The following is a 23,789-nucleotide window of genomic DNA, read 5'->3' as shown; positions in this document are numbered from 1 at the left end:
ATGTTTGCTTATTAGTTTCAGGGCCCAAAACAACACAAGTCCCTCTTCCTTGATAGCTCCTTGATATCCCAATCCTGCAGTCCTTACTCAGGCAAATTGTGCACTGCCAGAGGGGCCCTGGGCTCTGCCATACACCCAGAAGAGCTCTTCTCAGTGTATTTCTAAATGGCCTTACACTTGGTAGAAGAAACTGAAGGGTTACTCAAATGCAATTGCAATCTGCAATCTGCTGCTGAGTCAGGGCTTTCACTTGTGTCCAAGTTGGCCTGATACGGGCTGCATCTGGTTTACGTATAGATGGGTCCTGTTGGGGTATGTGTACAGATGTGTGAGTGTGCATATGTACCCTTCTGTGAAATTTTATATATATATATATATATATATATACACACACACATATATGTATATATGTGTGTGTATATATATATGTGTGTGTGTGTGTAAATATATATATTCACACATCTCTATATATTTTAATGTATTGCACATGTATATTTAAAATATATATGAAAGAACTCTAAATCCTGCAGAAAGCCTCTGTTTTCATTATTTTTCTACCTTGTGTCATGTACTGTATAAACAGGAATATTTAGAGGGTGTTTCCTGCTTAGCATTTTTTTGCAGTTAAGTCATCTGTTACCCCCTACTTCTACTACTTTCCATATATTGGTTCCCTGATACATTTCACATGGCTTAGTCAAGAGTTTTCCTTTGATTCCAGCCCATCTTCCCTCATCACGATGGCTATAATAAATATAGTGAGCATTTATATAGTGCTTACTATGTGCTAAGCACTATTTTAAGCACATTGCCTATATTAGCTCATTTCATTCTCGCGTTAACTTTAAGATGTAGGTACAGTTACAATTGCCATTTTACATGAGAAAACTGAAGCACAGAGAGGTTAATTGACTTGCCAAAAGTAACAAAGCTTGTAAGTGAAGGAGCTAATATTTGAACCTAGGCTGTCTGAGTCCAAAGTCCATGCTCCAGAGGTAGGTATAGAAGTCTGGAATATAATGTAAACCCTTCTGGTATAACAAGCCTCAAACAGTGAATAGTCCTTTGCCTAACTCCAGTTTATCTGTAGCCTAAGAGTAGAAACAAATGTGCTCCTATGTTAGGAGTGAAGCAATAGTTACAGACATCATATCGTAGCTGTCTTGGCTCCCAAGATGGTGGCATTACAAACTTCTCCACTACTCCCTTTGAAAACATGTTTGCAGCCAGGTGCCACTTCTCAGACAGTTTACAGTGCAGAACTAGTAGAGAAATATTTTCACTGTGCAGGAGAAGGTAAGAGTTAAGAGTGTAACGTTTTCTTTATAAGCCCAGGAAAACTAATTTGATTTGTTTCTGCAGAAAGTAGAACTAAAACTATTTTTAGAATTTGAGATCAGTTGGAACTGTTAACATTTAAGTTCATTGATTATACTGAGTGTATTCTTCTGATTCAAATGTAAGCAATCCACTGATGACCATTGTTCAGTATAATTTCTTACCTTTTCCCATCTCCTCCTTCATACTGGCAATTCTTTATACCCTGATATTATTTCAGAGCCAGAAAGAATCTCTTAAAGAGCATCTATTCCAACATCAACATTGTATAGTTGGGAGAAAAAGATGCACGGAGAGGGAATATGACCTGTCCAAAGTCACATAGTTCTGAATTTGGGTGGAATTATGACTTATTTCCAGATATCTGGGTTTCTTAGAAAATAGAACTTGAAGCAAAAGCTTATGTGCAATCCCAAGGAAGTAAGAGTAAGGAAAAAGAGTAGTGAAGTAGGGAAGGAAGGAGAGCAAACATAAAAGAATGTATCATTGTGTTGGCTACAATCTGTTTCATGACAAGCTAATTTCTCAATTTCTTATGACAGGCCATACTGCATCTCCATATAGGTCATCTGGGGGAAGAATGGAGAAGAATTTATCTCCTGCCTACTATCTCATTAGTCAAATACCTTCCCTGTGGAATATTAACTCCCTTACACTTCTGGGCAGTACATGTGTGGATGCCCAAGCATGTACCTTGGCATCTCACACCTCAGAAGCAAGGGCTGGCATAGCGGCTCCACTACACACAAGGCAAGTGTGTGGATATAGGGAGACGTATGAACTTGAGAACCTGTGTATTCTTTGACTTGCTTTGAAGGGCTTCCTTCCGCATGGAAATGAAGTCCCTGTTTCAACTAGAGGAGTAACAAAGTCTCAAAATATCCTTCTTCTTACCATAAAAAGAAACTTTATCTTACTGAACTCTTCAAAAAGCATGTCTAATCCAATGCATGTACATGAATGCCCTTATAATCATTTAGGCTTCATCAGCATAATAGCAGGAAAACTGGTCAAGTTAATAAATTCAGGAAAAAATGGCTAAGCAAGTTATTTTGCAACATAAAAATGAAACATTCTGTTGGTCAACTGAATCTTTTTCTATTTCAGCCACTAATTACGATGATATCACATAGACACATTCTAAGTGCTATACAATCATTTATTCTCATAAACAATAGTTCCCTGTGCCCTATAGACCATTCTTACATGAAGTCAAAGCATCTAGTCAATAAAAACATCCCATTGGTATGGTTTCATATCTATGGGCAATGTCATAAAAGCATTGAATGCATTTCACTGATTGAATTCTTGCCTTTTTCATGTAAAAAAAGATGACCATAGGAAAATTCTGAAAAATTTTCCAGGTAAATAATGAAATCATGCTATCACTACAAACAATACAGCAAAACTCTCCTTTAATGACATCTACTTTACTGAGTCCAGTGGTTATTTCTCAGTTCTCATGTACCTGAGTTACTAGCACCAATTGACATAGTTGTTCATTCTATCCTCCTAAAAACGCTTTTATCACTTGGCTTCCAGGATACCACATTCTTCTGGTTTTCCTCCTACTTCACTGTCTGCTCTTCTTCTGTATTGTCACTTTCTTCACCTCTTCATATTCAGGTATCCCAGCAATTGTTCTTTGAAATATGCTCTTTGGCTACCATTTCCATGATGAGTTTCAAAATTATATCTCCAGCCTGGACTACTTTCTTAAACTTCCCACTCATATATCCAACTGCCTATTTCACATCTCTACTCTGATATCTAGTAGGAATTTCAAACATAACATGTTCAAACAAAGCTCTTAATCTTTCTCTTCTCAAACCTGACCTTTGCAGCATTTCCTATCTTTTTTAATGCCAATTCCAAATTTCTAGTTGCTCAGATAAAAAACTGTACTTACCCACTAGGCATTTTATTAGTTACAAATGTAGCTAAAACTCTGAACCTCCAAATCCTCAATTAGCCTTTTACTCTGATGATTTAGCATATGGTCATTAGTACCTCTTTGAACCTTTGGCCTAAGGTTTGATAAGACTAAAATCCTTGGTCCCTTTATCCTAATTTAGGCCCACATCCTTATCTTGACCCTCAAATTGATCAACACACTACCAGTGTTGCTGCTTTCAAAGGCCAGAATGACAAGACACACAGCCGTCAAGGGAAGACATCTTGAGAACGACACCGTTCATTGTTTCGGGATCTTGAGATCGCAATCAAAGTTATATATGTTACTCCCAAATGTATTTACTGGCCAGTCTCCTAGAAAAGTAGTAATCTTGACCCACAAGTTGTCATTCTCCAACCATTCAGGCAATTCTTTTGACTATACCATATAATTGTCATGTTTCTGATGGTAAAAGCCACAGATGACAAAGATCTGAAAGTCTCCAAGTCCTTTAGCAAGTAACAAACACTGCTGATGCAGGTTACTAAGGAAAGAAAACAGAGACAGTCACTTAGGCAAACACACTAGTTTTATTAATATAGGGCTTTAACTTCAAGTCACCTGTATGTTTTCCTACTGTGACAAGATGAGGTGAACTATACAAGCATTCTGAAGGTTCATTTTGAACATATGTTCCAAGGCTTAAACTAAAGGGACACTGAATGACTCACTTGGCCCTTTTCTCTTAGGTCCACACTTTGATCTTAGCTTTCAAAGTCTTACCACTCTGATGACAAAAACAAAACAAAACAAAACAAAAAACAAACAAACCAAAAAACTGAAAAGGAAATCCAAGGAAAAGAATATTTATTTTTATAATATCAGAGATTAGTGGGTAACAATTTTACTCTATGAAAGGGACCTTTTCCAATGGGAGTGAAGGCCTCCCAAGTAGAAGTCTCCAGCTATATTATTAATACATGAGCTATATTAAAGGAAAGAAAGAAAAAGTAGTGAGGAGTAATACTAAATGTGGGTTGAGAAATTTTTTTAAAAGGTTAAGAAAACGAGCCATATGAAAGAAAAAAGCTCTGTAATCAGTTTGTTTCTCTCATCTAAAACTCCATTTCACCAGCTTCTTGAACTCCTTTTTGTCTTTGACCTTTATCAACACTCTTCTTTCTTTTTCAAGCTCCTATAGCACATCTGCTGGAATGATTCCTGTGTCTGTCTCTGTGTGTGTGTGTGTGTGTGTGTGAGAGAGAGAGAGAGAGAGAGAGAGAGAGGAGAGAGGGAGAGAGAGATGTGGATGGAGCCTTGAGCTCTCCCCTAGAGGTTCAAAGTTAAGAGTATGCCCACTAACACTCTCAGCCTTTCAAGCTCCCTTCTAGGACATTTCCCAGAGTTCCTGGATCTTACACTAAATGTCGAGGTTTCTTTCCTTCAGAAATACCAGACTGGATTTGTGGCTTTCCCTGGATTGGCTTCTTCTCAGTCAACGTGGTGTTGTGGAAATCACAGTACCCTGAGACCAATTAAATCAAAATCTTTGGAGGTAGGGCTGAAGAATGGATTTTTTTTTTTAATTTCCTGGATGATTATAATATGCAAACAGGGTTGAGAAAGCCTAATCACTTCATTCTACAAATGCAGATACTGAAGCTCAGAGAGGGGAAGTGACTTAATCATAACCACATAGTGAGTTAGAAACAAAGTTAGGAGTTATAAAAACCCAGGTCTCCTGACTTTTAGGCCAGAGGTCTTATCTTCATACTACACTGCTTCTCTTTCTCTCCTGTGCTTTCTGGACCTTTGTTTTTCTCATTTGTAAAATGAAGATAATAAATCCTAGAGATTTTGTGAGAGTCATTAAAACAGACACATTTCTAATGTACAAGGTTCTGCACAAATATGGAGGAATGTTATACTTGAGGGAATTAATATACAACACGTATGTGAAGCTGAGTCTATAAAATAACACAATGAAAGTAGTTTCCTATTTTATTTTATTTTTTAAAGATATTTATATAATTTAATTGAATAACAGAACATTATTTCTGAGAGTATGTAAGATAAATATTCATGATAATGTGTGAAATAAAGCTATAAAACTAAAATACAAAAAGAGTCTGGTATAATCTAATGGAATTTTTACCATCCGCCATGATAGAGAATTATGCACACTAGATTTAAAAGTAACCAAAGGTGTATTTTATTAAATATATATTACTGGGAGTAGTCTTTCTTCCTAATGTATACTTAAGTCTCTGAAATAGATGGCAGGCCACATTTTACTGTTGGGCAGAGTCACTGCTCATGTGTGACATACCCTCTTGCTTTCCTATTTTAATCAGTCAATTATTTGGGTATTGTGTATTGTGTCTACCTAATAACATATATCAAGAAGGACCCCTTGTGTGGGTTGTGTGTACCTTTAACCTTAACTTGGTGTCAGTGACAAGAAATTCAGAGTTGATGAGAGAGGTCAATCTTTTCTTTCTCTTTCCCTCACTGCAATTGGAATTTAAAAAAATATAAAAGTAATGAGATATCTGGGCTTCTTATAGTCAGTCAACTACAACATGGCCTTAGGACTGAACTAGCCCAGGGTTTCTATGGGACTTGTAGATTCCATTCCTGAGGACTGTTAAGGGTTTGGAGGGAAGGGATTTAAAAAAAAAAAAAAAGGTGTCTCTTCTGAAAGGCAGGATGCATGGAAAGGCAAGGGGAGGGCTTCTAATTAGGAGGAGCTCCTGCTAAAGAAGCAAGACAGGAGGGAAGAGGTTTTCTGATTTGGCTGATCTGAGGAAGTAGATTATTTGGCAGTCTAGTATCCCCAGAATGATCTGTAACCACAAAGAACACATTTTCTGAATTCCAGGGCCCCAGAACAGAATTCTAGATCCGTTCTTGTTTTATCCATCCCAGATATTAGGAATTTCCAAAGGGGGCCACTTCTATTCCCCTAGGAGTCATACATCTGGCTACTTGTTTATTTGGTAAAAATGGAATTCTGTACCATTTATAAAATGGACCTCTTGTGTCTTCCTTATTTTGAAAGTATAATGCACATTCTTAATTCATCATTCATTTTTGCCAATGATTTTTAAGTATTTATTTGAAAGTTATTTTTAAATACAAAAATATATTTATTTAACAAAGCACTCCTTCATCCTTTTATTTCAGCCATCCTAATAAATTAAAAACAAGCCATGATTAAAGTAGGTATTTCTATATGTCACATTACAAACTAGTTTTAAAAATCTACTTAGTAGGGATGCCTGGGTGGCTCAGTCGGTTAAAAGTCTGCCTTCTGCTCAGGTCATGATCTCAGGGTCCTGGGATCGAGTCACACATCAGGCTTCCCTGCTCGGCAGGGAGCCTGCATCTCCTTCTCCCTCTCCCTCTATTTCTCTCTCTCTCTCTCAAATAAAATAAAAAAATCTTTAAAAAAATCTACTTAGTATATATATCATCATTTCATCTTGAAATGCCTCCTTTTTAAGGGGGAGGCAGAGAGACAAGGAATTTAAAAGAATCAAGAGGCCTAAAAGTATAGTGATGGTTGCTTATAATCCAGACCTGCCTCAGGCAGGGGTTACCTTCCAGGTAATTAACAGATGATGACCTATGCTTAGGAAAACTTGGGTTGTTAGAAGCCATGTTTCAAGGGTCTATGATTTCCTAGAAAATATGACCCAAAAAGCTCCTTGCTAATAGCTACACTGCGATGAAGTGCTTGTATTTTGCCTGACAACAATTAACACAATAACCTAGGATGAGCTGCATAAAATAGCATGTGGACAGAGTGAGAAATCAGACTGTCTCTAGTTCTAATGAATGGTCAAATTTGGTTGTGCATTAATAGTAGGAACATTGAAATCTATTTCAAGAGAACTTCAAATAAACAGAATGGAGATTGGACCTGAGGAGAATAAAGGGTAATTACTCCATAAAAGACTAGAGCATAAGCTAAAGTATAGAAGCAACATTAAATTTAGAATCAGAAGATAAAAGTAATAACACACAAGACAGTACGAGATGAGAGAAGCCAACCTTGATGAATTTCACCCAAAGAATTATAGGTTGCTCCACTCTGTTAGGCACCTTTGGTAGGTTACTTAGGCTTTCTGTGCCTGGTTTTGAACCTAGAAACCGTGACTCTAAATATTTTGTGCTCTTAACTACTAAAATCTACTTCTTTTCAGTATAAAAATGGCTATATGAGTAGAGTCATAGGATGTCCTCATTTGCTTGGGACAGTCTCAGTTGATACCTGTTTCCCAGAATATTTAATAGTGCCTTCTTATATTCTGAGAACTTATCCTGAAATAACTTGGATATAATATGTAAGAGTATGCTTAATCAGCTAACTTTGATAAAATCATTGCATAAAAAGAGTTCTGGATAATTTCAGTGTTGGCCCATTGCTCCTATTATCCTCAAACACCACCCAAAATTGACCTCCTCCTGCCCCCCTTTTTAAAGCCCTTCTTACCCAGCTTGCATTTCCTGGTCCATCATAGCACCTTTGACCTTTTTTCTCCCTAGCACACTTGCTTTAAAAAAATCTAAACCTAAGTTCATTAAAACCACTTGTTCCACATTTTCATCTAAAGAGAGGAATGTGGTTGGAGAAAAATACACAACCACAAACTTCAAGTGAGCCCAGAGTACCACCAGACATTTCTACTTTATTTCTCTCTTCAGTTTATTTTCCAAATTTCAAAAAGGCTATCTCATACTTCTCCCATCACACGTCAAATACCACCACCTCCTTCATACCTTCACTCTGTCTATGATGTTGCCACATATCATTTAGAAAATAGAGGCATTCTCTCCCGAACCTTCTCCAGCCAGGCTTTTTGAACCAGTCCTCCACTGAAATGGCTTTTATTGATGTCACCAATGATTCTACCTTTCTAAATCCAATGGTAAATTCTCAGTCTTCATCTTACTCAACTTGTCAGCAGCACTTGTCCCAGCTGATCATGCCCTCTATCCTAACTTACATTCCCCAAAAAGCCTAGCAGAGCCTGAGATAAGGACTTGCATGCAGTTAGTTTATTTGAGGGACTGATTCAGGAAACAGGAAAGGGGACCGAGAAGAATGAATCAGGAAAGGAGGTACCATCAATTCAAGGGTATGTTATTAATCTGTTTACCACTGTAGGCAACTGTGAATCATTCCCACTGGGGACTCCCTTTGGAACTGTATAGATGAGCTTTAGAATTCTCCATCAGACATAAAATAGAGGAGTGTTTATCCATCATATTTTATCTCCCATTGACCAAGGGTAATCTGAGAGAGTATTAACTCACTGGCACTTGTAGGTTTGTTCATGAACTAGAATCACTGAGCAGGCCCCTGCAGTTGTTCTACCTGGTGATAGCAGAGAAGCCACAAGGCAGGAAGAAATAGTGTAAGAAACAGCTGAATGAGGTAGCATCAAGTTACCCCTGCATACAGCTGCTACAGCAATGTCCTGAAAAAGGTGGTCCAGGAGCATGTGACGTGGGGCATAAAAGACGTTCAACACACCCTCCTTCTTGAAATATATTCTTTACTTGTCATCCCGCAATGACACTCTCCTAGTCTTCTTCCTGCCTCAATGATCTCTCCTTTTCCAAGTCCTTTTATGGTTCTTCTTCATCTCTCTGAACTCTAAATATTAGAATGCCAAAAATTTCAGTTCTTAATCTTCTTCTCTTCTCTATCTACACTCACTTTCTTGGTGATCTCATCTAGTCTCCTGCATCTAAGCACCATTTTTATATACTCACAGCTCCCAAATTTATATCTCTAGTCCTGAGCTCTCCCCCGAATTCCAGACTGTTTTCTTAAAATCTCCACTTAAAAGTTTAATAATAATATAAAACAACATATTTAGGCGATAAATGATTTCTATACTCTTGAAAATTGCTTCTCTCTCAGTTTCCCCCATCTCAGTAAATTATGACTCCATTCTCCCAATGACTCAAGCCAACCATTTTGAGGTGCCCTTGACTCCTACCTTTTCCTCATATCAGTTGTCCAACAAATCCTGTTAACTCTACCCTCAAAATAAATACAGAATTTGACCACTTCTCTCTATTATCACTGCTACTACCTGGTCTCATCCACCCTTATCTCCTCCCTTGATAACTGCGGCAGCTCCTTGATTCTACTCTTGACCCCTCCCCAAAGTCTAATCCCAACAGAGAAATCAGAGTGATTGTTCTAAAACTGAAGGCTGGATCTTGTCATTCTCCTGCATAAAATCCTCCAGTGATCGTCCCATTCACTTAGAATCAGATTCATAATTTCTATCATGGTTATAAAGCCCTACTTTTCTCCTGGTATCTATATGGCCCAGTCCCTTGCTTAAATCAGGAGTCCACTCAAATCTCACTTCCTCAAGGAGGACTTCCCTGACCATCTTAAATCGGCATTGCTCACCATTCTATCCTCATTTTGCTTCATTTCCCCCCCATAGGATTTCTTACTACCTCATTATTATATTTTATTGTTGAATGAATAAATAAATGGATATCATGGTAGTTAAGTTGGAGCAGCCTTTCTTTTTTTATTTTTATAAGGTTATTTTTTTAATTTTTTAAAGTTTTTATTTGAATTCCAGTTAGTTAACATACAGTGTAATATTAGTTTCTGGCGTATAACTTAGTGATTGAACACTTCCATACAACACTGGGTACTCATCACAACAAGTGCCCTCCTTAGTCCCCATCACCTATGTAACTCACCCCCCACCTCCCTTTGGTAACCATCAGTGTGTTCTCTAAAGTTAAAAGTCTGTTTCTTGGTTGGCCTCTCTGTTCCTTTTTTTTTTCTTCCATTTGTTCATGGGTTTTGTTTCTCAAATTCCACATATGTGTGAAATCATATGTTATTTATCTTTCTCTGACTGACTTATTTCACTTAGAATAATACTCTCTAGCTCCATCCACGTCATTGTAAATGGCAAGATTTCATTCTTTTTTGTGGCTGAGTAATATTCCATTGTACATATATACCAATTTTTGTTCCCCTTCAGGTCTAGGATTAGGGTTCAGTTTAGGGCCAGAATAATGGTTTGGGTTAGGATTTGGGCTACTGTGAGGGTATATGCCTATTATCCTACAGTTCAGATACCTCCCCAGACAGATAAATTTAGGATTAGATTTAGGGTTAGGGGTTAGGGTTAGGATTAGGTTTTCATTTAAAATAATGCTTTCTAGCCTCATCCGTGTCATTGCTCATGGCAAGATTTCATTCTTTTTTATGGCTGAGTAATATTCCTTTGTATATATGCCAGATCTTTTTTTTTTTCCCTCTCGGATCCAGGATTAGGGTTCGGTTTAGGGGAAGAATACAGATTAGGGTTAGGGTTGGGGCCAGGGTGATGGTATGTGCCTATTTCCTGCAGTTCAGAGACCTCTGCAGAGGGATAAGTTTAGGGTTAGGGTTATGGTAGGGCTAGGTTCAGGGGTTAAGGGTTAGTGGTTATGGTTATGGTTATAGTTAGGGTTTGGGTTCAGATTAGGTTTAGAGCTAGGGTTAGGGTGAGGGTGAGTGTATATGCCTTGTATTCTGCAGTTCAAAAACCTCTCCAGAGAATAAAACCTCAGACTTCTGTTGGTTTGAGCATAAACGTGGCAACCATATTCTGGCTGAAGTAAAGAGGGAATTTGACACTATAAATACTCTCACCTGGATATTCAATTGGTCCTTCTTTTTCAATCTCTATCTTTGCACCCATTTTCAGAAATACTACAAATTCTTATTTTAAGTTTTAATTTTCATTCCAGTTGGTTGACATATAGTGTCATATTAAATTCTAGTGTGCAATATAGTGATTAAACAATTCCATACAACACCCACTGCTCATCACAAGTGCCCATCTTAATCTCCATCACTTATTTCACCCATCCCCCCACCTATCTCCCCTCTGGTAATCATCAGTATGTTCTCTATATTTAAGTCTGTTTCTTAGTTGGTCTCTCTCTTTTTTCCCCCTATGATCGTTTGTTTTGTTTCTTAAATTTCACATATGAGTGAAATCATATGGGCAATATTTATCAAAGTCAACAAATATTGACAAATGTGCCTGTGTGCCACACATTGCTTTATGTATTATTCCACTGTGTTCTCTGCCAAAACTCTTCCCTTGCCCTTCTATTTTATTTTTCCACTTCTGGAACTAACACCCTGAAATTACACTGCTTCCCCTTCAGCACTTTCTAGTGGTTGCTGTTTATTCTCCCATATATGACTTCACTTCGTTCACAATGCAGCCTAGACTCCAGGGAGATTAAGATTTGAGTATTCTCTTCATAAAAAGTGTTGGTTGAAATTGTGTGGGTGTATGATCTCTCTCTGGCAGAAAGTATACACTGGAGAAATGCAGAACACTAATAGAATCTTTCCTTTAAAGTGATGACTATCGTAATTAGAGAAAAGAAAGAGACTTCTACTGGTAAGAGTTCCAATTACTAACAAATTACTCCAATTACTAACAAAGGCAGGTTTACCGGGCCTCTTTAAAGTATTTCTATAAATGTATGTTTGGAAATAACTATAGTATAAAAATAATACATACCAATTGTCAAGAATCCTCTATGTTGCAAGTATAAAATCTAATTTTCATAACAACTTTATGATATAGATTTTTTATCACTATTGACAACAGATATGGAAACTGAGGCTTTGGAAAGTTAAGTGATTTGTATAAGGCAATACAGTTAACAAGGTTTTTTCTAGATTTATTGAGGTACAATTGATAAATAAAAATTGTATAATTCAGTGTAGACAATGTAATGTTTTGATATATGCATATATTGTGACATTAGTACCACAGTCAAGCTAATTAACATAGCCATCACCTCACATAGTTTTTGTTTTTTATTTAAATTCAATTTAATTAACATATAGTGTATTATTAGTTTCAGAGGTGATTTAGTGGTTCATCAGTTGCATATAACACCCAGTGCTCGTTACATTAAGTGCCCTCCTCAATGCCCAGCACCCAGTTACCCCATCCCCCCACCTCTCCCCTCCAGTAACCCTCAGTTTGTTTCCTATAGTTAAGAGTCTCTTATGGTCTGTCTCTTTCTCTGTTTTCATCTTATTTTTCCTCCCCTTCCCCTATGTTCATCTCTTTTGTTTCTTAAATTCCACATGAGTGAAATCATATCTTTGTCTTTCTCTGACTGACTTATTTTGTTTAGCATAATACCCTCTAGTTCCATCCACATCATCGCAAATGGCAAAATGTCATTCTTTTTGATGGCTGAGTAATATTCCATTGTATAAATATACCACATCTTCTTTATCCATTCATCTGTCAGTGGACATCTGGGCTCTTTCCATATTTTGGCTATTGTGGACATTGCTGCTATACATTGGGGAGCATGTGCCCCTTCAAATCAGTATGTTTGTATCCTTTGGATAAATACTTAATAGTGCAATTCTTGGGTTGTAGGGTAGTTCTATTTTTAACTTTTTGAGGAAATTCCATACTGTCTTCCAGAGTGGTTGCACCAGTTTGCATTCCTAGAAACAGTGTAAGAGGTTTCCCCTTTTTCCACATCCTTGCCAACATCTGTTGTTTCCTGAGTTTTTAATTTTAGCCATTCTGACTGGTGACCTCACATTGTGTGTGTGTACGTGTGTGTGTGTGTGTGTGTGTGTGTGTGTGTGGTGGGAACACTTGAGATCTAGTCTCAGCAATTTCAAGTATACAATATAGTATTAACTTACATTGTTATACATTAGAGCTCTAGAACTTATTCATACCACATAACTGAAACTTTGTACCCTTCAAATTCCCCATTTCCTCCACCTACCAGTACCTGGCAATTACCATTTTACTACCTGCTTATATGAGTTTGACTTTTTTATATTCCACCTATGAGATCAGGCAGTATTTGTCTTTCTGTGTCTGGCTTACTTTACTTAGCATAAGGACCTCCAGATTCATGAATGTTGTCACAAATGGCAAAATTTCCTTCTTTTTTAAGGGTGACTAATATTCATATATATATATATAAATTTTCTTTATCCATTAATCCACCAATGGACACTTAAGTTGTTTCCATACCTTGGCTACTATATGAATAACACTGCAATAAACATGGGAGTGCAAATATCTCTTTGAGATACTGATTTCATTTCCTTCAGATATGTACCCAGAAGCGAGATTCCTGGATCATATGGTAGTTTCATTTTTAATTTTTTTGAGGAACCTCCATACTGTTTCCATAATGGCTGTACCAATTTACATTTCCACCAACAATATACAAAGGTTCCCAATTCTGCACAGTTGATCAACGTTTATCATCTTTCATGATTTTGATAATGGACATTCTAACAGGTGTGAGGTGATACTTCATTGTAGTTTTGATTTGTATTTTCCTGATGATTAGTGATGTTAAATGCTTTTTCATATACTTTTTGGACATTTTTATGTTTTCTTTGGAGAAATGTCTATTTAGGTCCTCTGCCCATTTCTTAATCAGGTTATTTGGGGGCTTTATTGTTTTGTTTTGTCTTGTTTTGTTTTTTTGCTACTGAGTAGTGAGTTCCTTATGTATTTTGGATTTTAACCCTTATCAAATGAATAGTTTGCAAATATTTTCTCCATTCCATAGGCTGTCTTTCACTCTGTTGATGGTTTCCTTTGCTGTACAGATTTTTAGTTTGATACAATCCCACTTATCTCTCTTTGCTTATGTTGCTTGTGCTTTTGATGTCATATACAAAAAAATCACATTAAGTTTCTGGCTGATTTGCTTGTCTGTTGCTTGCCACAACCAGTATCAAGATCTCGAGCTGTTATGCTGGCCTTTCCTGTTAGTTTGTCATTGAGGTCGTTCTTGTTTTCAACAATACCAGTCACGGCTTTTTCTATGCCCAACTCTAACTCAGGACCACTTCCTCCAGCAGTGAAGTTGCTGGTCCTTATGACTTACCTCATCTCTGGAGAATTACCGTGGCATGGAGCTGGAGGTGGGTATAGGAGCAGTTCCAGACTAAAATGACACAAACTTTCATCATTCTTATTGAGGTTTAGTAGTTTTTCTTGAATAGACTCTTCTCAATTTGTTTTACACATTTGGCTAGTTTACAGATTTCTGTAATCTTAGTTTTTGAAATTTTTGTCTAGTTTTATTGGGGTTTTTTTGGTGAAGTGGACTTGCCCACATCCTCACTCAGAATTTCTGGAAGTCCTGCCTTAGATCATTGATTTTTTTTTTTTTTTTTTGCTGTTTTGGGATGAAGTGTTTTATAAATGTTAATTGAACCATTATTAGTGTTTAGTGTTGTTCAAGTCTTCTTTATCCTTACTGATTTTCTGTGTGCCTATTTTATCAATTACTGAAAGAAGTATGTTGATATTTCCAATTCTAATTTTTTTTTTTTAAGATTTTTTATTTATTTATTTGAGAGAGACAGAATGAGAGAGAGCAAGCACATGAGAGGCGGGAGGGTCAGAGGGAGAAGCAGACTCCCTGCCGAGCAGGGAGCCCGATGCGGGACTCGATCCAGGGACTCCAGGATCATGACCTGAGCCGAAGGCAGTCGCTTAAACAACTGAGCCACCCAGGCGCCCTCCAATTCTAATTGTACTATATTTCTCCTCTCATTTATGTCAGAGTTTGCTTTATGTATATTCAATGTCTGTTTTTAGTCATATACACAGTTAAGATTGTTATGTCTTCTTGCAGAATTGACTCCTTTACCATTATGTGGTATCCTGTTCATCCCTGATAATATATCTCATTTTGAAGTCTACTTCATCTGATATTAATATAGCTACTCAATCTTTCTTTTGTATAGTATTTGCATAGTGAATTTTTCTATATCCTTTTAACCTATGGCTTTAGATCTAAGGTTGTTTTCTTGTAGGCACATATAGTTTCTTATATAGGCATATATAGGTATTTTATTGTAATATTTTTTTAATTGTAATTTTTAAGCCATTTACATTTAATGTAATAATGTGGTTGATGTAATTCTACGTTCTCACTCTTTGTTTTTAATTTGTTCTATCAATTATTTATCCCTTTTTGTCTTTTTTTCCTTCTTTTGTGTTGAGAGGGTTTTTTTTATTGTTTTGCAATTTATTACCTTCATTGCCTTATTAGCTTTACCTCTTAATTTTTTTTTTTAACCATTTGCCCTAGGGTTGACAATATACATCTTTGACTTATCAGTCTGCCTTCAAATGCATTACACTTTCAGGTTCAGGATAAGAACTTTACAACAACAAACTTCCATTATCCTCCTCTCATCATTAGCGTTATTGTAGTCATAGACTATAATTCCAAAATACATTATTAGTATTTCTAAAAAATTAAAATTTATTTTTAATCTATAAAGCTCAATTTATGCTTTTTGATGTACAATTCTTTGAGTTTTGACAATTGCATCAAACTGCATAACCACCACCATAATCAGGATACCCCTAAAATTCTTTCATGCAAATCCTTTGTAGGTAACTCATGTCTGCATCCCCAGACCCTGGCAACCACTGGTTCGATTTCTGTCTCTATAGTTAAGAGTTTCATGAATGTCATATAAACAGAATCATGCAGTATGTAGGCTTTTGAGTCTGGCTTCTTTAACTTGACATAATATATTTGAGATTCATCTATGTTTTTGTATGTTTCACTAGTTTGTTTCTACTGTATTCACTTGCAATTTGAAGGACATTTTAATTGTTCCCAATTTTGGGCAATTGAATAAAGTTGCTCTGCATATCCATATGCAGGTATTTATGTAAATAATATGTTTTTATTTCTAGTGAGCAAATACTTATTAATGGGATTCTTAGGTCATATAATAAGAAGTGTATGTTTAACTTTATAAGAAAATTTCAAACTGTTTTCCAAAGTGGCTATACCATCACTCACCAGGAGTATGTCAGAATTTCAATTGCTCCAAATCTGCATCAGCACTTGGTACTGTTACTTAAAAAAATTTTTTAGCTACTCTAATCAGTGTGTTAGTCCTGTCTCATTGTGATTTTCATTGTATGCATGTTTTTCTTTTTTTTTTAGATTTTTCTTTATTTATTTGAGAGAGAGAAATAGAGAGAGATTGAGAGAACGAGTGGGAGGAAGGACAGAGGAATCATGACCCAAGCTGAAGGCAGACACTTAACCAACTGAACCACCCAGGTGCTATGTATGCATGTTTTTCTTCAAACTATTGAGCATATTATAATATTTATCATACTTGTTTAAGGTATTTGCCTACTGATTACATTATCTCTAACATTTCTGTGACTGTTTCTATTCTACAATTTTCCTCCTGGTATGAGTAACATTTGCATGCCTAATAATTTTTCATTGACTATGAGACTATTTTTGAACAATGGACTTCATTGTCTTTTTTAAAGAGTGTTAAAGTTTGATAAACTTTTGTGTCAAGGTGATTTCTTGAGATTTCTTTTTTTAAGTTCTGCCAGAGAAAGTCTAGATAGCTTTTTCTTTATGGCTAATTTACTAAGGTGTGACTCTTTTTGGGGTTTCTACTGAATGTCTAACATTTATCAGAGGTATTTTTACTCTGGTTGGTCGGAACGCACATAGTTCTCAGTTCTGTGTGAGCTCTGGGTAGTTGTTATTTGATTTGTGTTGTGGGGGTTTCGTCATATACGTGTGTGGATTGATGTTTAACCAAAGACTTATGAAGACCCCTACACAAATTTCTGGAGAGGTTTTCCTGACTAATTCTCCCCTCCTCAGTTCTCCAACCCCAAAGTTCTAACATCCCAAGCATCCTCAGACTCAATTCTCTGTCCTGTCAACTCAGACTGATGTGTTCTGCTTGGTATTCTCCCAGCACCATGGTCAAGAAGGTGTCTCCAAGCACAAAATCCTAATAGGGCCCACTTTATTTGTTTTCCTTGTTTTAGAGGTCACAATCCTTTGCTCTTGTTTTCCAAAGTCTGAAAACTGTCATTGCATATATATTTGTCCACCTTTTTCATTGTTTATAGTGGGAAGATAATTTCAAATGTTAAGGTTTGAGTTTGGATCTCAGACATTTTCTTTTTTCTATACTCATACCTTAGGTGATATTATCCAATCTTATTGCTTTATATAATATTTATATCTTGACACATCTCCAAAATTTATTTTCCAGCCTGGACTTCTCTCAAATCCAGATGTATATAGTCAACTGGCATATTCACTTGAATGTTTAATGGACATCTGAAGCTTCACATATTTAAAACTAAAGTCTTGAGGAGAGAAAGGGAAGTGAGTGAGGAGCTGCCACCAGTCTTGCCAGCTGCCTGTCCTTGGACTCACTCCAACAGATAAAAACCCTGAGAATAAAGAAGAAGCATAAATTCAAACAAGTAGCTGAGGCATATGAGGTGTTATGAGATGCTAAAAAACAGGACATCTAAGACAAATACAGCAAAGAAGGATTAAATGATGGAGGTGGAGGTGGAGCTCATTTTGACAATCCGTTTGAGTTTGGCTTCACATTCTGTTGCTTAGATGACATTTTCAGGGAATTTTTTGGTGGAAGAGGTCTGTTTTCATTAGACTTCTTCAAAGACCTATTTGAGGACTTTTTTGGGAGTCTAAGAGGCCCCCCGTGGAAGCAGGAGCCAAGAAACAGGGTCATTTTTCTCTGCCTTCAGTGGATTTCTGTCTTCTGGAGAGGGTTTTCATCTTTTGATACAGAATTTACTTCCCTCAGGTTACCAGGTCATGGCCTCACTTCATTCTTTTCCATGGCATTTGGTGGTAGTGGGATGGGCAACTTCAAATCTATATCAACTTCACTAAAATGGTTAATGGCAGAAAAATCACTACAAAGAGAATTATTGAGTGGTGAAGAAAGAGTAGAAGTTGAAGAAAACAGCTAAGTCCTTAATGATAAATGGTAAGGAGCAGCTGCTACACTTGGATAACAAGCAACTCGATGCACATATGTCTGAGGGTTACAGAAGGGAGGGAGTGGGGGGATGGGGTAAGTGGGTGATGGGTATTAAGGAGAGCACGTGTGGTGATGAGCACTGGGTGTTATACACAACTAATGAATCGTTGAACACTACATCAAAAACTAATGATGTATTACATGTTGGCTAATTGAACATAATAAAAAAAATCAATGCATACATGTGACAGAAATGTTACCTGTAACCAGCACCATCGAGGATTAACAGGAACATTTTTTTTGAAGATTTCAAACGAACTCAACTTTCAGCATAACTGTAACTAATCTGAAGTATTTATACACATTGGAGCCCTATTTGTCATAAACTTTTGAGTTTATTGTTAGGACCACATAGTAGGACCATTACTTTGGGGCATTTTGTTTTTTTGGTTTTGTTGAGGTTTTTTTTATTGTTGCTTTTTGCTTTTGTCTTTAAAATTGTTGTAAATCTCTGTATGCACTTTGCTTTTTATTAAACATAATCCAAGGTGGCCATGATTCCTACACTAACACCAGCATGGACCTGCTTTTCCATTGTGTTTCAAATGTGGCCCAAGTAGTCAGCCTGCTGTGAAGTTAACATTGCCAGGATGAATCTTCCACAAAAATAATTTCAATTTTTATCAGTATTTAATAACGAGAGATATTAATGCATTAATGGTAATAGATTTTTCATTTAATATAAATTGAGGATGCTTTTCTAGTTGTGAATGAATGCTGACAATTTAGTAAGTTTTTTTTTTAAGATTTTATTTATTTGACAGATAGAGACACAGTGAGAGAGGGAACACAAGCAGGGGGAGTGGGAGAGGGAGAAGCAGGCTTCCCGCTGAGCAGGGAGCCCGATGGATGCGGGGCTCCATCCCAGGACCCTGGGACCATGACCCGAGCTGAAGCCAGACGCTTGACGACTGAGCCACCCAGGTGCTCCAGACAATTTAGTAAGTTTTAAAAATTGTTTAAATATGTAACATCAAGCTTAGGTTTAAAAAAGTAAAGCTGGTAAACTGGATCTTTGTCATTTGCTTAAAAAAATGCAAAGGTGTTTGGTGCAAAAAACCAAACCAAAACAAAACAAAAAACTCAAAAAACCCTAAAGTCTTCATTCCTTTATCCTTTCTTTCCAAACCTTCTTCTATAGCAGTGTCCATTTACATAAGTGACAACTCCATTATTCTAGTTGTTATGTCCATCCTTGAGTCTTTTCTTTCTCTAACACCCCACATGTAATCTATCAAGAAGTTCTTTTGGCTATGCTCCTCAAAATATATATAGAATACAACCCCTTTTTATGACCTGAACTCCTACTACCCCATCAAAGCTTGCATTATCTCTCACCTATATTACCTTAATAGCCTCCTAACAGATTTTCTTACTTCTGTTACTGTACTCCCCACATTCTATCTCCTCAGAAAAACCAGAGTGGTTCTGTTAAACGATAAGTGAGATAACATCATATCTCATCTCAAAATCTGTAATAGCTTCCCAGATCATTTTCTTTCCTTGATCATTCCACCTTAGCAGGGCCAGGACTAGAGTGAGGCAAAAGAGGAACCGAATACACAAAATTTAAGGAAGCATTCATTCTCAGGGTCGTGTGAGTGCCTAACCCTTGTCCTGGCCCTGTACTCTAGCCATATCAACTTCTTTGCTGTCCTTCAAAAATCCCAAGAATGTTTTGGCCTTGGGTCCTTTGCATTTGATGTGCCCACTGCTTTGAATATATTCTTCCGCCCAGTACTTGCATGTTTTGCTTGAGCTCTTCATTCAGGTTGCTATGAAAATCGCCTTGTCAATGAGGCTCTACCTCACACTCTCACTCTGTTATTCTGTCCCTTTATGCCTCTCTAGTTTTCTTCTTAGCACTTACCACCACTTAATACATTATATCTTTATTCATTTATTGCCTATATCTACTACAAGAATATAAGCTCATTGAAAACAGAAATTTTGTTTTATTTTGTGCTGTGTCCCCAGGAGTTGGAATAGTGCCTGGTCCATTGTAAACATTCCATAAATTATTTGTTGAATGAATGAATATGCATGGCCTCTTTTTACCTCTTTTCATTTCATTCCTTGCAAACAACACATGCTTAGATGATTTGTTACTCAATTTTACAGCCTTTGTCTTTTAAAGAGATAACTGAGATTATCCATATTTTGTATAATATTTGATACACTTTATTTAATTTCTTACATATTATTTAATACACATTATTTAATAAATGTTATCTATTTTACATTGTTTTGCCCAAGTTTGCTAATTTGATCAAGCTATTAATTCAGTCTTTCCTTTGTTAATTTGTGAGCTCTAATATGCCTTACCATTTCATTAATTGTTACCTCAACTTTCAAACACATTTGCCTCCACTATTATTTAAAAACATGATTTCTTCCCTATTAAGATTTCAGCTACTCCAATATTTTTATTTAGAATATTTTCTTATTTATTTGGAATACTTTCACTTTTTTCCCTCTACTAAATTCATACTTTTTCTAGTAAGATCTTTAGAATGTGTTTACTTCTCTGTTTGCACTCCTTTTTTATCCACAACTCTTATTTTTCATAGATGAGGTAGTACTTTTAGTTCTAGACATAGAAATATGGAACTTCTATTTCAAAAGTCCTTATTTAACATTTATATTACCCATTTCTAGATAGTCTATTATTATCCACTTACATTAACTACTATATTTCATATGCAGACTTTTTTTTTTTTCTCTTCAGGGATTATTCCCCTATTGTTTGATTAATTTGGTTACTATGTTTTTTTCTCCTTCTGGAGCTGAAATTATTCACATATTTGGCCTCCTGCATCTATATATCAATGTAGATCCATGCCACAGAGCTTTTTGATATTGATCCCTAGGCACTTGTGCAGCTCACAGTGTAAAAAGCCCAGCACCAATTCTTTTTATTATAATTATCACAGTATCAAAAACTCCATTTGTCTCCAGGCTATAGGTGCCATTTGATCCAGGTGAGGCAGATAATTCAGAGTTAGTAGAGGAAAAGTGAGCTTTGTTCAGATATCCATCTTTCTAGAGGGTAGGTTTTAAATGGCAGTTCACTTGGGAGAGCATTGTTTTCTTCTAAAAGTGTGGAGAGATAACATATTTTTTTCTCTTTCCCTATTTCTTCCTCATTTTTGTTTGTAATGGTAAGGGTACTTTCAGCTAGGTGTACTCAGAAACTTTGGCCTTCTCTCCTGCTACTTCTTTTATATACTCTTCCCCCAAAAACTGAAAAAATAAGAGTGGTTTGAGGCATACTCTTCTTTAGAAGAGGCTAAGCTATTTCTTAACCAGAGCTATTCTTTGTTTTTTTATCTGTTCATTCATTTAAAAATATTAAGTACCTATTCTGTGCCAAACACTGTTCTAAGTGAGTTAGACATATACAGTCTCTACCCTCATGAAACCTACATTCTATTGTGAAGAAATAATCACAAGTCAATTTCATATAGCTACAAATGAGGTAAGGAAATTGTGGGATGGTGGGGAGTACTGGGATAAGAATGTGAATCAATAATATCTTGGAGAGAAAGGTTTGAGTAAAGAAGCCTGGGGAAAAAAATCAAGGGAAAACTTTTGATAGTAGAAATCCTTGTCTACCACTACACAAAGGTAGGAAAAACACACAGGGCTTGCTCTTTTTCGGAACTTCATGTCAAATTATAAAAACAATTTGTGGCTTAGAAATATATAATCAGGAATAAGTTATACTCCTGACCAGGTAGAATAAAGTCTCATACCAACAATTTAACAAATTTCAGAAGAACCCCGGTGTTCCAACTAAAGCTGTGCACAAATCTTAACTGAGCTTCCCATTTATATTCACCTGCCCCCAAACTTAGAAATGAAAATTCATGGGCCCCTCCTCAGACATAGGAATTTGTATTTTAACAAGCCCTCCAAGTGACCCTTAGCTAAGGTAAAGTTTGATAAATGCAAATTTAGAGCATAATATATAGGTGGAAAGAACTTTAAGTTGCCAACATTTTATTAGTGCAAAAAAGGAGGTCTAGAATAGGTGGGATCACCCATGTTAACATATAAGCAAGGTGAAAAGAAATACCATAGCCAATATTCAAACACACTAGGGGAAAAGTAGTCAAAAGAACTAAATCTGGAAGAAAATATATAACAAATACTGAAAGTCACCCCTCATCTTCCTCAAGTAATAAAATTCCTGTGTTATGTCTGGGCATATGGTTGCACAGTTAGAAAATGACATTGCTCAGCCTTTGTTACAGCTAGATGTGGCCATATAATTAAGTTCTGGCCAATAGGATGTGGGAAAAAGTGATATGCTTCACTTTCAGATCCTCCTCTTGAAAGGAATGAGTATGCTCACCTTACCCTTCCCCCTTCTTACTGGCTGTAGATATGAAAATGGTAACTAGAGAAGCCTGCTTAGACACAGACATTGAAACTACACAATTTGTCCTACCAGCCACATACCACCTTACCTCTGAACTATAATGTGAAATAGGATAAAATCGTATCTTGTTTGAGCTACTGTATTTTGGGGTCTCTTTGTTACAGCAGTTTTGAATATACCCTAATAAATACACTGCATGAATCCGATAAAACAAGAACTGAAAGACAAATGATAAAACAACAAAATAAGATGAAAAGGTAGAGTGTAGAACTCAGGAATCAAATCAAAGATCAAAACAATACTATTGGGGCACCTGGGTGGCTCAATTGGTTAAGCAGCTGCCTTCGGGTCAGGTTACGATCCCAGGGTCCTGGGATTGAGCCCCACGTCGGGCTCCCTGCTCAGCGGGGAGCCTGCTTCTCCCTCTCCCTCTGCCTGCCTCTCTGCCTACTTGTGCTCTCTCTGTCAAATAAATAAATAAAATCTTTAAAAAAATACTATTGTAGAATTAATAATTAGGAAATTGAAAAGAATAAAAAAGATGGGTTAAAATATTGTTATTAATATAAAGAAATGTCTGAGATATATTTACTCAAGAAATACTTGTGTAGCAGCTACTTTTTTCCACAGTGTTCTAGGTACAAATAATTGGGAGAAAGAGTTTACATAGGTTGTATTTCAAACAAAGGAAACATTATGAGTGAAAACCTTGAGGCCGAAAAGAGATTGGTGTTTTTATTCATAATAGAAATGAAGTTGGTGCAGCTAAAGCCATATGAACAAGGGGCCAGAATTGTATGGGATTAAGGTGGAAAGTTTGAGAAGGACAAGATTATGCAGGGCCTCTATGGACCATGGTAAGAACTTCAATTTTATTCTAGGCTAATTGGGAAGCCACTGGGATATTTAAGGTGGTGGACAAGCATGATCTAATTTTGTATTTTGAAGCTAGCTGTTATATGAAGGATAGATTACAAGGGGATAAGAATGGGAGCAGGGAAACCCACTGCTCCCTTTCCCTCCAATAACAACTCTAAGGCAAGTAATAATGATGGTCCAAACTAGGAAATGCCAATGAGTAAATACCTAAGTGATGTTTCACAAAGATTCTGTGTGTAGATATGAGCTCAGACAAAAAGTCTGATCTGAAGATAAAAAATTGGAAGTCCTCAGCACATAGTCGCTGATTGAAGGCATAGAACCAAATGAAATCAGGTAGAGCTGAAATGTAGAAT

The 23,789-nt window shown here is 36.6% G+C and overlaps 1 pseudogene; it reads left to right on the top strand.

Annotated features, from left to right (window-relative positions):
- Positions 1-1,175: 1,175 nt before the first annotated feature.
- On the top strand, positions 1,176-20,050 carry LOC116628404 (annotated as a pseudogene).
- Positions 20,051-23,789: the final 3,739 nt, after the last annotated feature.

Source organism: Phoca vitulina, unplaced genomic scaffold, assembly GCF_004348235.1.
Source record: "Phoca vitulina isolate PV1807 unplaced genomic scaffold, GSC_HSeal_1.0 scaffold119, whole genome shotgun sequence".
NCBI lineage: Eukaryota > Metazoa > Chordata > Mammalia > Carnivora > Phocidae > Phoca > Phoca vitulina.
The sequence above is the reverse complement of the archived record's forward strand: the minus strand, read 5'-3'. Positions and strand labels throughout refer to the sequence as shown.